Source organism: Episyrphus balteatus, chromosome 2, assembly GCF_945859705.1.
Source record: "Episyrphus balteatus chromosome 2, idEpiBalt1.1, whole genome shotgun sequence".
Taxonomy (NCBI): Eukaryota; Metazoa; Arthropoda; class Insecta; order Diptera; family Syrphidae; genus Episyrphus; species Episyrphus balteatus.
In genome coordinates this window covers 90,613,474-90,629,338 of record NC_079135.1, presented here as the reverse complement: position 1 = coordinate 90,629,338, position 15,865 = coordinate 90,613,474, and the positions used below count along the sequence as shown (strand labels likewise).

Genomic DNA, 15,865 nt, shown 5'->3' with positions numbered 1-15,865 from the left:
GTACCGCTTATAAATATGTACACTTGTTGATCTTCTATCGAACACAAGATCAAGAAGTCGACCGTCGGTCGCGGGCGCCGCTTCGTTCAAGTGCGTTGTCTTGAGCGAAGTGAAAAAAGGTCGCAGTTTTATTGTTTTATTGCTGTCTTCAACGAAGTAAAGTGAAAAAAAGGTTGCTGTTTTATTGCTGTATTCTATTGATCTTGTATCGAACACACAAGATCAACAAGTCAACTGTAGTCGTGGGCGACGAGCCCGTGGCGCCTCTTCGTTCACGCGCGTTTTCGTGAACGAAGCGAAAAAGGGTTGCTGTGAGTTTTGTTATTGCACCCGCTCGCAAAAAACACCTGCTGGTCGAAAATTATTTTTTTAAGGCGCCATTGTTCTTCGCTAAATTTGCGTTATTGTTTTGCAAATTGATGATACTGATGATACTTTTACACTATTTTATAAAGCGAGCGGTAGAAAAGTGGAATATAAAAGCTCATCAATATTTAAAACATATAAAAAGTCTACCATAGCAACTCCTGTAAATTTGTTCAGCCAATGTCTTCAAATTACTAAAAAATCTAACTCGATAACTAAGGATAAGATTATTGATATTAAAAGCCTTTTCATATTTATGCCTAAATCAGACCAAGAATATTATGAAGCGTCAAATCAAAAAATTAGAATAAATTCTTTAGTTTGATATTTATTTAATTTACTTTTATTTATGACCATATATTAATTTAACCAAACTTGGTTTATTTTTATTTTATTTCTTTCATATTTCATAGCCATAGGATGACTTTTATTTTTTGTTAAGACATTTTTTAAATTTTTTTTATGTTTATGGTCATATTTTTTGGTTTTTCTTTATTTTAGATATATTTATTTTAATAATTGAGCCTCTAAGTCAAACCAATACTACTTCTATGTAATCAGAAACTATTTTTTAAATATTTAATTAATAAATAAAAACGAACTGTGAAAATTTTTTTATTTATTTTTTAGTATTGGAATGTTGTACGTGCGCCTACTTTGTCGTACGTGTTCGGGATAGAAAAAAAAGTTGATTTTGGTGGCGTTTACGACAAACTGATTTTGGATAAAAACCTTGATAATTTGAAAACTAAAATAGATGTGACAATTTTGACAACATAAATATAAAGAAGATATCGCACAAAATATTCTATTAAAAATTGAAAAAAATCTATCGGCCAGTTTTTTTTTTATAAAAGCTCAAACCTTAAAATGCGATTTCCCAAAATTCCAAAATTGGCGTATACGACAAAACAATTCTCAGGCGACGACGTGTCACTAACGTCATTTAGCGTCATTTTCATAGTTGTGAAGTTTTATTAACAGTGTATACTGAATATGCAGTGTGCATATGAATAAAAAAGTAAGTAATTACTTTTTTATGCATATGTATTTGAGAATGAATTCTAGCAAGACAATACATCATTACACAAACTCGCTAACTACGTTAAAGTTTCCGTTGGTATTGGTCAAGGCCAAGGCCAAGGCAACGACTAACTGCATAACACGAAATAAATAAACTGCGCAAATTGTCCAGTATTTTGTGTCATGAATGTTAAAATCTGTACAATCGCTAAATTGAAAAACTTTTGTTCTGAAATATATAGTGAATAAATACAAAACTAATTAAATAAATAGGTAGTTACATAACTATGAATTAAAAATATAAATTATTTATTATTTGTATCGTAAAAATACTTATTACGCTTCTTTGTTTTATTATTTTTTTATTTTTATTTTTTTAATTTTTTATCACTAAGCGTTAAGAAAACGACTTTTTGAAAAAGTACGAAAAGCTGAATCTCCGAAATTATAACAGTTAAAAATCTGACAAAAATCCATAGACGATAGCTACAACTATAAGGCTTAGGTTTGCAAAGTTTCAAATTTTTTAAACAAACAGTTTATTTAAAATTGATCGGACAAGGACCGAAACCCAATGTTATTCCCATAAGAAACTCCAACACGATTTAAAATAAAGTTAGAGACTTGAAACTTGGGGAATATTTTTTTAATTTATTTCCAACGATGTAAGCCCTTGGGAGCATACAAATGCCAATTTTTTAAAAACAACGAACACGCTTATACTCATACATTCAATAGGATCGAAAATGATAGATGAAATCCAACAAACAAAATGTATTTCCATTTTTGACGTGATAACGTCTTATAATTCGATGAACCATGGCAGCCACCACAAAAAAGTGACGCCATTTTCTAACGTTACACTCTCGCACTTTCGCAGTGCGGCAAAAAATTTAAATTCAAAATTAAAAATAAACTATATTAGAGATACAAAAATCTTATAAAGCTTATTTGAAAGATAATAACCAAAAGCTTAATCCAAATGAAGGATTTTTAAAAATTCCGTCATTTAATAGGGTAAACGGGGGTAAAACGGAAAGATGAAATTTAGGCTAAAATCTAAACGCGAAATTGTAGAGAATTGATTTTTTTTGTTATAGATGGATGAGATTAATTTAAGAATAACTGCATTTTAGAAAAAATTCAAAAAAAAATTGAAACTAAGCTATAACGTTTTGTTTAAACGTTGCACACGTGTTAGGGCTACGACAAAATGTTTTTTTGACCGTTTTTAATCGATTTTCATCGTTTTTGATTTGTATCTTTTTTTCTTCAATAGTTAGAGAAATAAAGTATACAGAGCAATGATAGATCATAACCAGGAATATATGTGTACAAAATTTCAATCATTTTTGTATACACAATTTTGAGATAACGGTAAAAAAAAAGTTTCTAATTCAACAGGTTATAAATTTTGATCTAGAGCAGATAGAAATTTGATTAGACTTTTATGAGCATCCTGATACAATTACCTTTCATTTGGTATATCACACATAACGGTATACTAACTACAAGCTACACAATGTTAAATCAAAAAATTTGCGACAAAACCTCAAAACACCAGTGGAGTGTGGGAAGTACCGTAATCTCAGTCTGGAATTTCGAAAGGTGAAACAATAAGCTTTCACATGGTATATTTTTTTTTTATAGGTTGTTAGGGAAAAAAATGGAATTAATGACATGAGAAGATAAAAATTCATGTTTTCCATAAATTATTTTTAAACTTTTTGCGCATTGTAAAAATTTAAAAATGGTTTTATTCTTAAGAAGAAATACTTGGCTTTTAAATCGCATAATTTTTTGTAAGCTTTTAAAATAAAAAAATTAATATGATGAGAAAATAAAAAAGGTATTTTTTTTTTTAGCTTTTTCTTGTAAATTATGATTGTTTGAAATAAGTAAACGCTTCAATTGACTCATTTTAAATAAAAGCACACAACCTGTTTTCTCACGACGTTATCACGTAAAATCATGGTCCGTAAATCGGCTTTACAAACAACCTCTTTTTTTTTTAAGTCAGTGCAATCGAATCAAAAAACAACCCTCGATGCATTACCTAGCCAGTGTATGGCCTACCTCAATAACATGCCGAGTGCAGTGCAATGCACCGTCCTCGTTCAGTGTATGGTACTTTCGCTGTTACATCAACGAGTGCCGAGTGCAATGCACCGGTTGGCCATACACTGATCAGTGTATGGCCAGAATGGTATGGGTCTATCACAACTACCAAGCAACTACTATTCAACGACTAACTGCATGCCGGCCGGCCATACACTGCATGCCTAGTGTAATACACCGGTTGCCCTGGCAGTGTAATGCACTGCACTGCATTACACTGTTTCAGTGTATGAAATCACAAATATGACAATGATGCTCAATGAAGTGGTGTAAGTATTTTTAATAGTGAAGGCGCTAGAGGTAGTTGAGTACCTATGCAAAGTTTGAAAAACATTTTTGATTTTGAAGTTCAAAATTTTGAAATTCTTATCAAATGTGAAATTTATATTTCATTATTTTAAAATTTCGATAGATTTAAGAGCACAAACCTCACAAAACAACCCCATTAACTCACCAAAAGCTGCGCAAACCCCATTACGCGCAATTTATTTATTTAATATATGGCCGGCCGGCATGCAGTTAGTCGTTGAATAGTAGTTGCTTGGTAGTTGTGATAGACCCATACCATTCTGGCCATACACTGATCAGTGTATGGCCAACCGGTGCATTGCACTCGGCACTCGTTGATGTAACAGCGAAAGTGCCATACACTGAACGAGCAACCAGTGCATTGCACTCGTTATTGAGGTAGGCCATACACTGACTAGGTAATGCATCGAGGGTTGTTTTTTGATTCAACTGCACTGTTGAGAGATCACTAGAATTCATTGGAAAGCATCACTCATAGATTCTGTTCGGATTAGTCGTTTATTATTCAAGATATAGCGCGAATACTTAGCAGGGAAGAACAACGACAAAAACTTTGAAAAATCATATCTCGAAAACCTATCCATAAATATTTTTTTAGATAAGATTTTCGAGTTTTCTGGGCTCAAATCTATACGAAAAGTATGACGGCAGTTGGTGTTCAAAAATTTTTTTATTTTTTTGTAAACTAGTGTAATCAGAGATCTTTTGAAGATTTCAACACCTACCCTTACCAAATAAATACACACAAATCATTTTATTATTTTAGTATTTATTTAAATATATAAATAAAAGAGCATACATAATAGAATAGTTGCTGAGTCATTCAATATAAATTGGTTCTGAGTTGAGGATGTTCTCAATCCTTGTTTTTGCTTGCGCACTTGTTGAAGCTAAGTCTGGATTACGAGCTCCAACAGAAGCTCGTTCTTTAGCTGCCCTCAGTAATGCGGTTGGAAGTTTTTGTTGAATGTAAGTTTTTGCACAAATCAATTAAGATTTTTTCCTATAGAATCGAGATTGCTTTTTAAATATAGTACCGTCGTTTCGACGATATGTTGAACTCATATACGTAATAGTATTGTCTGGATATTTTACTGGATTTGGTCGGTGGGTAAACAATATGACAAGATATTCCAAACATTTCTACATCATGTTTGAAATTTTCTTGATTGTTGTAGTTTTTCGGTTTTTGAAATTCTCTCGGATAGATATTCGAATCCAAAATCACATTCTTTGCATGACTTTTGTATGTGGTGCAGGGAACCATCATTATTTTTTTCAATTCCTTCAATTTTTCTCTAGACATTGGGCGAGTAAGGATAATAGTATCTGAAGTGTCAATGTTATGTGTTTTTGAATGAGTAAATTTTTCGAAAAAAATTTCCCCCTCGCGTACTTGGTGGATTTCGGCTGTTGGTATTGTTCTTTCTTTTTTAGTTGCATTAAATGGGGAGCCAACTTCTTCGGATGTACTTGGATGAATTGATGATATTGGAATTGAGGTGATAGGTGGTGTATTTTGGTTAGTATTTGGATTTGATGAAGTTGTAGAAGGAATTTCATTTATTGAAATATCAGGTTGCAAAGAACTTGTTGAGAATCGAGGATCCGACGACGAGGGCGATAACAATTCATAGTTTGGAGCGATAGTCATCGGATTTGTAGCAGGAATTTGAGTTATTGAAATATCAGATTGCAAAGCACTTGTTGAGAATCGAGGATCCGACGACGAAGGCGATAACGACTCATAGTTTGGAGCGATAGTCATGGTATTTGTACCAGATTGCAAAGCACTTGTTGAGAATCGAGGATCCGACGACGAGGGCGATAACGATTCAAAGTTAGGAGCGATAGTCATGGTATTTGTATCAGATTGCAAAGCACTTGTTGAGAATCGAGGATCCGACGACGAGGGCGATAACGATTCATAGTTTGGAGCGATAGTCATCGGATTTGTATCAGATTGCAAAGCACTTGTTGAGAATCGAGGATCCGACGACGAGGGCGATAACGATTCATAGTTTGGAGCGATAGTCATCGGATTTGTATCAGATTGCAAAGCACTTGTTGAGAATCGAGGATCCGACGACGAGGGCGATAACGATTCATAGTTTGGAGCGATAGTCATCGGATTTGTATCAGATTGCAAAGCACTTGTTGAGAATCGAGGATCCGACGACGAGGGCGATAACGATTCATAGTTTGGAGCGATAGTCATCGGATTTGTATCAGATTGCAAAGCACTTGTTGAGAATCGAGAATCCCACGGCGAAGGCAACAACGATTTATAGTAAGCTCCGATATCGATGGGATTTTCATTAGATGATAAATTTTTATTACTTGAAGAAGTAGATGAAAACTGTTCAATATATTTTTCCATTTCAGCAGATCCAGGTACTAAGATATATTTCAATATATTAGATAGCCTGATAAATTTATTATCGTTTAGAAAAATGCCATAATCCTCCATAGTGATGGTATAAGAAGGATTACGTACTGCTTTGCTTGAATTATGATTTCAAGTCTAATGATGTTCTAAAAGGAAAATTACACAAAGTTGAGATAACCAAAACTTGAAATATTGTAAAAAATTATAGTAAAAACAAAAACGATCAACAACTCGACACCAAAAAAAAAATAATATTAAAATAGTATTGTTATTCACTTGGAAACAATAAATTCATCAACCCGTTTTCAAAAAATTAACTTTTCAAAAAAAAAGTAGGTATTAAATATTATTTAAAATACCATTTTTTTCAAAATTTTATAAACAAACTTATATGTACCTTCAAAATTTTCTTTGAAATAGGGTTAGGTCATTTACAAGAAATTAAAAAATAGAAAAAAATTGTCCAGTTTTGAAATATATACATACATATGTAATTATAATTTACAAAAAAAAAGAAATTTAAAAAAAAAATTGCACACTAACAAAAATTAGTTTATCAGATTTTTCTTTTTTCAAAATATTTTTTGTTTTTATTTGTTTTTATTTTTCAATTTTCTCAAAAACTAGAAGACATAGAAACATATAGTTTTCACTGTTCGATAAGGAATTAATTGAGGCAGTTTTCTGTCTAAGTAATTTATTTACTAAATTCAAAGTCTGGACAAAAATATTATAAAATGAGTTTTAAAAATTTTTTTTTTCCCCTATTTTTAACTTTGAAATCGATTATTTCAAAAACTATTGGTAATATTATATTAATTTGAAAATTAAAATCAAATGAACAATTTTGCCTTTTGGAAATGGTATCATTTATTACTGTAAGTATTGCCGTTGTTTTTTAATAATTTTTTTTTATTTTGATAATTTTTTTTTAGAACAATGCCCCTCCCACCTAAACAGGGAAGATAGACCCCCCTCCCACAGAAAAAAAATGTTTGTATTGAGCTCCTCTACAAAAACCCTTCATCAAATCCTGGCGCCCAACTTATCCTACTACGTGCCGAAACAACATTTTTGTTCTATACCTGAAAGTTCGAATTTCTGTATCTGGGTTGAAATCGAAACATTTTTTTTTTCTAAGCCAATTTTGAAGTGATTTTCATAAAAAATACCTCGATCAATTGGAAAATAAATATTGTTTTAGAATATATTTTTTAAATAGCATGTTGTTTTGAAAACATATACTTTAAATTGATGCCGAAGTTGGGCAAATGACAAAAAAAAATTGAATTTTTGAACTTTGACATCTTATAAATTCTAAGTGTTACATGTTTTATACATTGTTAAAAAGGTATATTTATCTTCTATCAGAAACTGTAAAAAAATCGAAAATGGGTAAAAAATTGTCGAAGCTAGAATTTTTTCAATTGGTGAAGGTCCAAAAAACCGTTTTTTGCCCGTAACTCCAGATTTTGGGGGTGTTAGGGGATTTTCAAATACCGTTTCGTATTCAGTGCGACTAGCTCTACAAAACCTGATATGTCTCCGCCCGCGTATATTTTGAGTGTTACACCGTGTAATTTGTATTCATTTTAATTTACTTGTATTAGTACAATATCACATCGAGTAAGATGAGAGTAGTGAGATTTTCATGAGAGAAATCAAATACAGTGATAGAAAACTTATTAGAAACACCCTCTGTTTACAAAATATTGGTTACTACTCCATTATGAATACAAAATAGTTTTTTTTTTAGTAAAAACAACTATTTCTCATTTGCTGCTTTGGTTGTATTAATGTTCTAATGATGCAACAATCTCATTATACATTCGATGTTTCGATTCCATAGTGATAGCCATCTTCCATAGGGGATTTTTTTTTAATAAAATAAATTGAACGACTATTATAAACAATGGATCATATATGGAGAATCAAGGTTATTATTGAATTAAAATTAGGTGCATTTGTTAAACTGCAAAACAAATTTGAAAAAATTTTTTTTATTATTTTATAAGTTTATAAAATAGAGGTTTAATAAAATAACTTTTGAAAAATTATTTGTTTATTTCGGATAATGTTTTTTTTTTTGATTATTTTGAGCGTTTGCAAAGTGTACAGCTTCGAAGGACGACTCTCCGTTTCCAGGATTTCAACTCCGTCTAAATCTGATTGTTTCCACATTCTACACTATGAAATTCTTGTAATTCAAAGTACTTTTAAATAAGCTTACTTTTGCCATATTGGAAACCATCATTCTTGTACTATAGAGCTGTCAAAAATGAAATGGTAACGGAGTTACGAATAACAGAGTTACGCGCGACAGAGTTACGGCCGTCAAAGTTACGCGAAACCGAAGTTACGAAAAACTAGAGTTACGAATTCTAAAGTTATGTTAAGCTATGACATGTGATTTTTGGGTTGGCAAAAATTGCGAGGAACGATATGGAATTATGGAAACATAAATTAGAGAATATCGATAAGTAGGTGCAATATTAGTTGGACAAATAAGAAGTTAATTTCAATTATGTCCCCCAAACTTACATAAGTATACTCATGTTTTTTTTTCTATTTCAACGTTTTTGCGATCTTCTCACAAAAACAAAACCATATGTGTATATCTATACCTATCCAATCAAAATTTTACAAGATTAAATAACACCCATTTTCGCTTTACTCATTTAGTTCTGACCAATGAGAAAAATGTTAATCTCTTGTTTGTATTTCCATAATTCCATGTCGTTCCTCGCAATTTTTGCCAACCCAAAAATCACATGTCATAGTTTAACATAACTTTAGAATTCGTAACTCTAGTTTTTCGTAACTTCGGTTTCGCGTAACTTTGACGCTCATAACTCTGTCGCCCGTAACTCTGGTATTCGTAACTTCGTCGGTTTCCCGTCAAAAATGTATACTTTGGATTAGTAACTAAAGAAAGTCTAGCAAGTGAAGCTTGGCGGCATCAATCCATACCCTGTCAAATGCCACACCAAAAAACTTGCGACGGTAATTTGTTTTTTTTTTTTCCAATCCTGATGTGCTGTCTTAATGAAACTAAAGGAGAGGATACAGTCAGAGTGTTTTTTCCTTAACCATAACTGCATGTCTGGGATGATTTGGTTATCACTTCGTGAGCTTTAGAAGTACCGGCTATTTCAGGAGCTTTTATACTTAGGTTTTTCGATGAGATGTTGCCTATAGTTGGTGATCATGTTCCTATCACATTTCTTGGGAATAGAAAGTAGCCGTTGTTGACACAGGTGAGGATGATGGCTAGAAATATCATTACTGCCTGCGAGAGCCTATTAAAAATAAAGTTTGAAACTCCCTCCGGTCCAAACTAATTTCTTCGGTCTTGCAGTAGTCGCAAAGGAGTGCATGTTTTTGTTGCATGTGGATTAAGGTGGTCCTTAGGAAAAAAAATGTGGACGCCCGCTCGTCTACAATTTAGAACCAATCTTGGGGGCGTCGCACTCAATTTTCATAAAAAAGTAAGATAAGGACCACCCTAATGTTGTTAGTAAGACTTAAAGTAACGTCGAGATTTCCAATGATACCAACATTATTTGGCACTGAAAAAAATTTCTTCAAAGGTTATTTTACTAATAGTTTCTGGACCTTTGGAAGACCTTACATATTTCTTCGCTTAAAATCTTCCGGCAATTAGAATTATTTTTCTCACTTTTTGGCATACTAACTGAAAAAAAAAACTACATTACGTTCATATTTCTTAGATTTATAAAGACTTTTAGTAATTGACTCTTTTTAACATAAAAATTGTTTAGAAACAATTTTAAATTTTAATCAATGCTTGGAATCATGAATCAGAAGCCAAATCACTTAAGGCGACAATCCTGGCATTTTGTTTAAAAATTCTAAAAGATGCAAAGGTCGCGAGTAAATCAAACCCAAAAGACAATGACAAAGACTATCTAAGATCATATAGAAGAATAATATGTCGAATTCATTTGGCAAATTGACAATTTTCAAGTGTAAATAATGAAGTTGTTAAGTTTTATTAAATTTAATATTTATTGCTGTCGCCAAACGCTTACTTGAGATGAGGCCCCCCAGAACAAAAAAAAAATTAAATAAAATTATGTATGAAAAACACAATTGTTTCCTTTAACGAGAAAGAAAAGAAGGAAACAGTTTTGACATAAAATGCACGTTCGTTGCCAAAAACACAACCAAAAAGTTTATTTAAAAAGCAAAAAAACGAAAAAAAATTCAACGTTCTTCTTGGAATTCATTAATGTCACCAGCAGCAGCAGTAAGTTGTTGTTGTTGTATATCCTTTCGTGAATTTATTCATGAAAAACAATCCTTTTTTAGTCGTCGTCCCTTTTTAGCCGTGGTTGCGTCATCAATACGTTAGATAAGAAACGTGTAGCTTATGCTGGATTAAAGTGTTGACAGTCGAAACAGAAAATTGGGTCTGTTTTTTTTTTTCTTCTTCTTCTTTTTAATGAGCTGTACATTAATGTGCGCTTGGAAATACCAATATAATCTCGGTGTGTCTGGCAAAACTGTGAAATGCTTGGAAAGGAAATTGAGCAATCATTCAAGAAATTAACGAACAAATTTGGAAATGGGTTTTTGGTAGAATATGTCGGTGAGTGTGAGATGGTTGAGTAGCTAGCAATATACTTTTTATAAGTATAGTTAAATATTTGCTGATACAAAAATCTTTTCATTTTAGATGGGTTGACGGTTGTTTGGGAGGAAATGGTTTTGCTAATTGAAAAGTAAAAGTGAAAATTGTGATTTTGTGTGCTTGTTTGAATGTATGTTTGCTTGGATTAAGAAAGCACGATACCTTATGACACTTTAATGAAATATACATAGTGCCAAATTCTAATAATTTGTTTGATTTAATTTCAACAAAGAGTCAAAATATCCAAAATAGTTTCGCATGTCGTCAACGCGTCACTATTGGTGTTGCATTTTAATGATAAATGTGTACAATTTTGATCATTATTAACAGTGAGTTTTCACTGTAAAATATATAAATGTTGGTAATCATCAACTAAAAATTTTGCGTATAAGAAGGGTACAACAGCATCTTACTGATGAGCCCAACTGTTGTGCCTGGGCGAAACGCATTATTTTGGACTAAAGGTCAAAAACAAACAAATTGAAATTATTAACCAATTTCAAATGTAATTCTCGCAATCGAAAGCATGCAAAAGATCAAAAGTAGGTATATTAAAATATTTTTTTATTTCGAAACATTTTTGAGCTTTTCATTTAGATCAATTAGAATTCAATTAGAATGCACATTTATTATTAAAGTGATGACGCCGCACACTGGGGATTTTTCGGAAAAAAGTCCAAAATTTAAAGTTCCTCGGAGAATATTTCAATAGTATTTCTAAATTCTAGAATAAAATCTGAATCAAAATCAGAAAGAATTACTAAAATCGGACTTGTAGTTTACTTTTTAAAGCTTTGTAAAGGGACAAGTTGTTGAAAGTATAAAAAACGAAGTGAAAATACCCTCAAATTAAAGCTGTGTAATTTTTTTTTAGCTTGATCCGACTCATACACTTTTATTTTTCCGTAAAGAAGCCATCGTTTGTCTATTGTAAATCGAAGAAATTATTAATTTTAAAGATGTTAATTATTTTATATAATTATTTAAAGAAAAGAGAAAAAAATGGCTTGATTTTTTCATATTTTTGTATATATTATTTTAGCTACACTTGCCTACAGTTAGAGACTATTAAAAACTTTTTCCTTATGAAATTCCCTTTCGATGAAGGCCAAATTTGGGTGCCACCAGGTGCCACTGCGTTTTTTATTGGCAATTGAAAACTTCATTTGGTCGCAAAAATCATTTTCTTAAAAATTACTTAAAATAACAAAAAAATATTAAAAATCAATGGTAACACTTCCAGTTTTTTTAAAAGCCAAAATATTAGGCTTAATTTGAGCTTTTAAATTAAGTTCTTTAAGTGAATTGTTTTTGAAATAATCGATTTCAAAGTAAAAATTTTGAAAAAAAAAATTAAAAAAACATATCCAATACTATTTTTGACAAGGCTGGGGATTTGAATTCAGTTTAAATGATGAAGAACACTGCCTAAATTAATTCCTTACCAAACACTGAAAACCATATGTTTCTATGCCTTCTAGTTTTCGAGAAAATTGAAAAGTAAAAAATCTCCTTTTTGTCAGATTTTTGTTTTTTTGGCTGCAAGCTTGAACTTCTTATCCGAAAAGACAAATAGAGAAAATAAAATTAATTCGTAACACATTTTTTTACAAATCTACTACAATAAAATTACATTTGATTTTTTGAACTTGGCTCAGAAAAATTAATTTTCGTTATATGTAACTGAAATGTATGTACATAATATATTGAAAACTATTCAAATTAAAAACGAGTGAAAAGGGATTATGCGTCTTATTATTATACATTTTATTAATAATGGGAATTTTAAGCATTTCATGCGAAGATCTAAGAAGAAATCTAATGGAATGTCTCAAGATTTAAATTGAAATTATTATTGAAAAATACAGATCATCTGACCCCTTCCTTTGTTAAGAAGAATCAGAGTCATTTAATTGAGGAAAAAATGAAAAAAGTGTTTTTTTTTAAATAATTTTTAACTATAATTTGGGTTTTTTTATTTTGGACGTGGACCTCGACAACAGTACCTACTATGAGTTATTCTTTTCCATTTAATGTATTTAAAATCGGTGAGGTGGTTCCAATAATAGAAAAAAATTTTTAAAAAAATGCTATAAGTACAAGTAAATTGAGAATCGGAATTCTTTATTACTCTCACAAATTTTTTTAAAAGGGCGTGGCAGTAGGCGGAAATGAATAATAATAATTTCTTACGACGAAAACTGTCATCCCTGAAAATTTCATCCAAATCTATTCAGTGGTTCAGTTTTTATTTAATTTTTTCCGCACTCCCATACAAATTTCCCCAGTGTGCGCCGTTAACATGATTGTACAGTTGAAAGCTCCTTTGGTTTTCTTTTGTAACCTTCTAAAATTGCCATTTACAGTTTTTTTGTTTTAATGCACCCTTTAAAATACTGTCCTCCAAAAGGACAAAATTGAAGCTTACTTGAAACTAAAGTTTACCTGGAATATGAAACCTACATTTTCACAAAATGTTACCAAAATCAAACTGTTTTTGTAGAAAAGAAAAAAACTTTGTTCTTGACATTTTTTCTCAATATCTTTTAAATTACACTGAGAGAAAAACGTTAGTAGTTCCAAAAATTTCATACTTTGTACCAAGAATATGTGGGTTCACACATATTCTTAATTTAAGAATCCAAAGACTTAAAACAAAATATAAACATTCTCATTTTAAGAAAAAAATGTTGAACCAAAAACTTATTTCTTCTAAAACTAAAAGTATCAACAGTAAAATTGTTGTAGCAACAAAATATTGAAGTCTTAACTTTATTTAAGAATGCATTGTTCAGCAAACAACAACTTTTTTTCTCTCTTTTCTCTGGGTGTATGTAAAAAAATGACTCAAATAAAAGTTAGAGATATTTACAAATTTTTGAAATTACTTTCTACGATAAGAGGGGTAATTTTGCCAAAAATGTTTAAATACCTAATTGTTTTCACCCACCCCCTCCTTCTCCTTGCCTACCCCACTTTCGGCAACCTGTTTTGTTTCAATCGATTTTGCCTTTTATCGTAAAGGAGAATGGGCAATTTTGAATGGAACTTGGACGTTATTTTTTGATGTAGTTTAAGTCTTACATACATTGTGCAGAAGTTTTATCCTTCTAACGTTCTTTACAAACGGATAAAATGCATTTTTGCATTTAAAAGTTAATGCAAATTGTCTAAATGTTTAAAATTGAACGTGTATTTTAAGTGCAAGATATGATAATCTGTCATTTTCCCTGAGTCTGAAGACCTTTATCTTGGATATCCAACCAATAGAACCCAAAATATTGGCTTTTTAAAACATCAATTTCGAGTCTATTTGCCTTTTTTTTAATTTTTTGTTTGTTTTTTCCCTTTGAAAACTCAAAAACAAAATCTTGAAGTGGTTGGCTTAAAAAGCTTATATTTTGAGTTTCATTGGTCGGATATTCAAGATTGAGGTTTTTTAATCATAGATAAAATGACATAAAATCATATTTCATAATTTAATTAAAATAGTCATTCAATTTGCCCTTCGCATATTGCTCGATGCATTAACAACACTAATATTGCAATATCTTTCATTCCAAATGCAATACAACGAAACGGCCATAGTAAAAATTTTTCCTATGTTATAGTTCTTTCATTTGATACCAATTTCATTACTGGCCGCCAAACGTCTAATATGCCCATTCTCCTTTCTCCATCACTCATTTTCTTATATTTTTTTTTTTTTTCAAAAATTGGTCTCAAAGTGAGCACGAAAATAGGTTAAAATGCAAATTAACTGATTAATGGAAAAAGCTTACAAAGAGTTGCCAGAATTCACATTAGATTCGTAGTGTAATTAGATTTTTACTTGCGATATAGGTACTATAGGGCAAGTTTAGGATTCGTAAAAAAAATCGAACTCGATCGACATTACGATGATGGAGAATGCCAAAAAAATGGGTCCGGCAATTCTGTCTGTCTGTCTGTCTGTCTGTCTGTCTGTCTGTCTGTCTGTCTGTCTGTCTGTCTGTCTGTCTGTCTCTATCTGGAGCTGCAGCCTAAACAAGTGAATTGATTTTCTTCAAACTTTGTAGTTAGCAGTTTTTGGTGATTCCCTAGAGGGGAAATTGAAATTTTTTTTTATGACCAAAACTAACGGTACCTACCATATAACGGAAATACAAAAGTAAATTTTTTTCAAAAACGGCTCTAACGATTTTGATTAAAATTTTTGTTTGTAGTATTACACATAAGAGCCAACTTTTAAAATGAAAAAAATATTTTTTTTTCGTTTCTGAATATCTCGTACAACATTAACCCGATTTTAATGAAAATTTTTATACAAAAGTGTTTAAGTAAAAAAGGCATTTTTGGATTTTTAAAAAATATTTCAAATTTTTTTTTTTTGAAAATCAATTTTTTGTTTCTTCAAAATGGCATACCAACTATTTTTTTGAAAAATGTTAGAAATTGTTTATATATAAAAAATTATTTAAAAAAAAAACGGCTCCTACGATTTTCCAAATTTTTTTTCTAAAAATACCTTTTTATACAAGTAATAAAATGGCATACTTGGTTTTTTTTTTAAACATAATTTAAAACGGTGTTTAATTAATTATAAGAACAGATTTTATTTTTTTACACTACCTATGAAATTTTTTGAAAATATCAAATTTTTCCTAATTTTCTTGAATAAAAAGCTTTAACATTAGAGTTACTTTAAGCATAAGAGCAAGTACGTGTACGACCCCAGTCGTGCATTTTATTTGAACGTTTTTCTAATTTTGAAAGAAACGATTGTCGTTCAAATTTGCATTTATCTGAACTTGATACAGGTTGGAGATTTGGATTTCAGGAATATTTTTAAGCAAAAAAATATTAAATTAAAGTTTTCTTGAGATTTACCGATTTATAATAAAATTGGTATGCAATTGGGAATGTTTTCGTTCTGTTTTAAAAAAAAAGGTTAGTTTCCATTTTATTCTATTTAATACACTAAAAAGAAAAGTTTTAGGAGCATTTCAAAAACTTTAGTTCATGTG

The 15,865-nt window shown here is 30.9% G+C and overlaps 1 protein-coding gene across 2 annotated transcripts in view; it reads left to right on the top strand.

Moving 5' to 3' along the window:
- LOC129912063 (calmodulin-A-like) overlaps nt 1-15,865 on the top strand; it is a 235,590-nt gene that overhangs the window by 159,372 nt on the left and 60,353 nt on the right. The gene's annotated exons all lie outside the window — the stretch shown is intronic.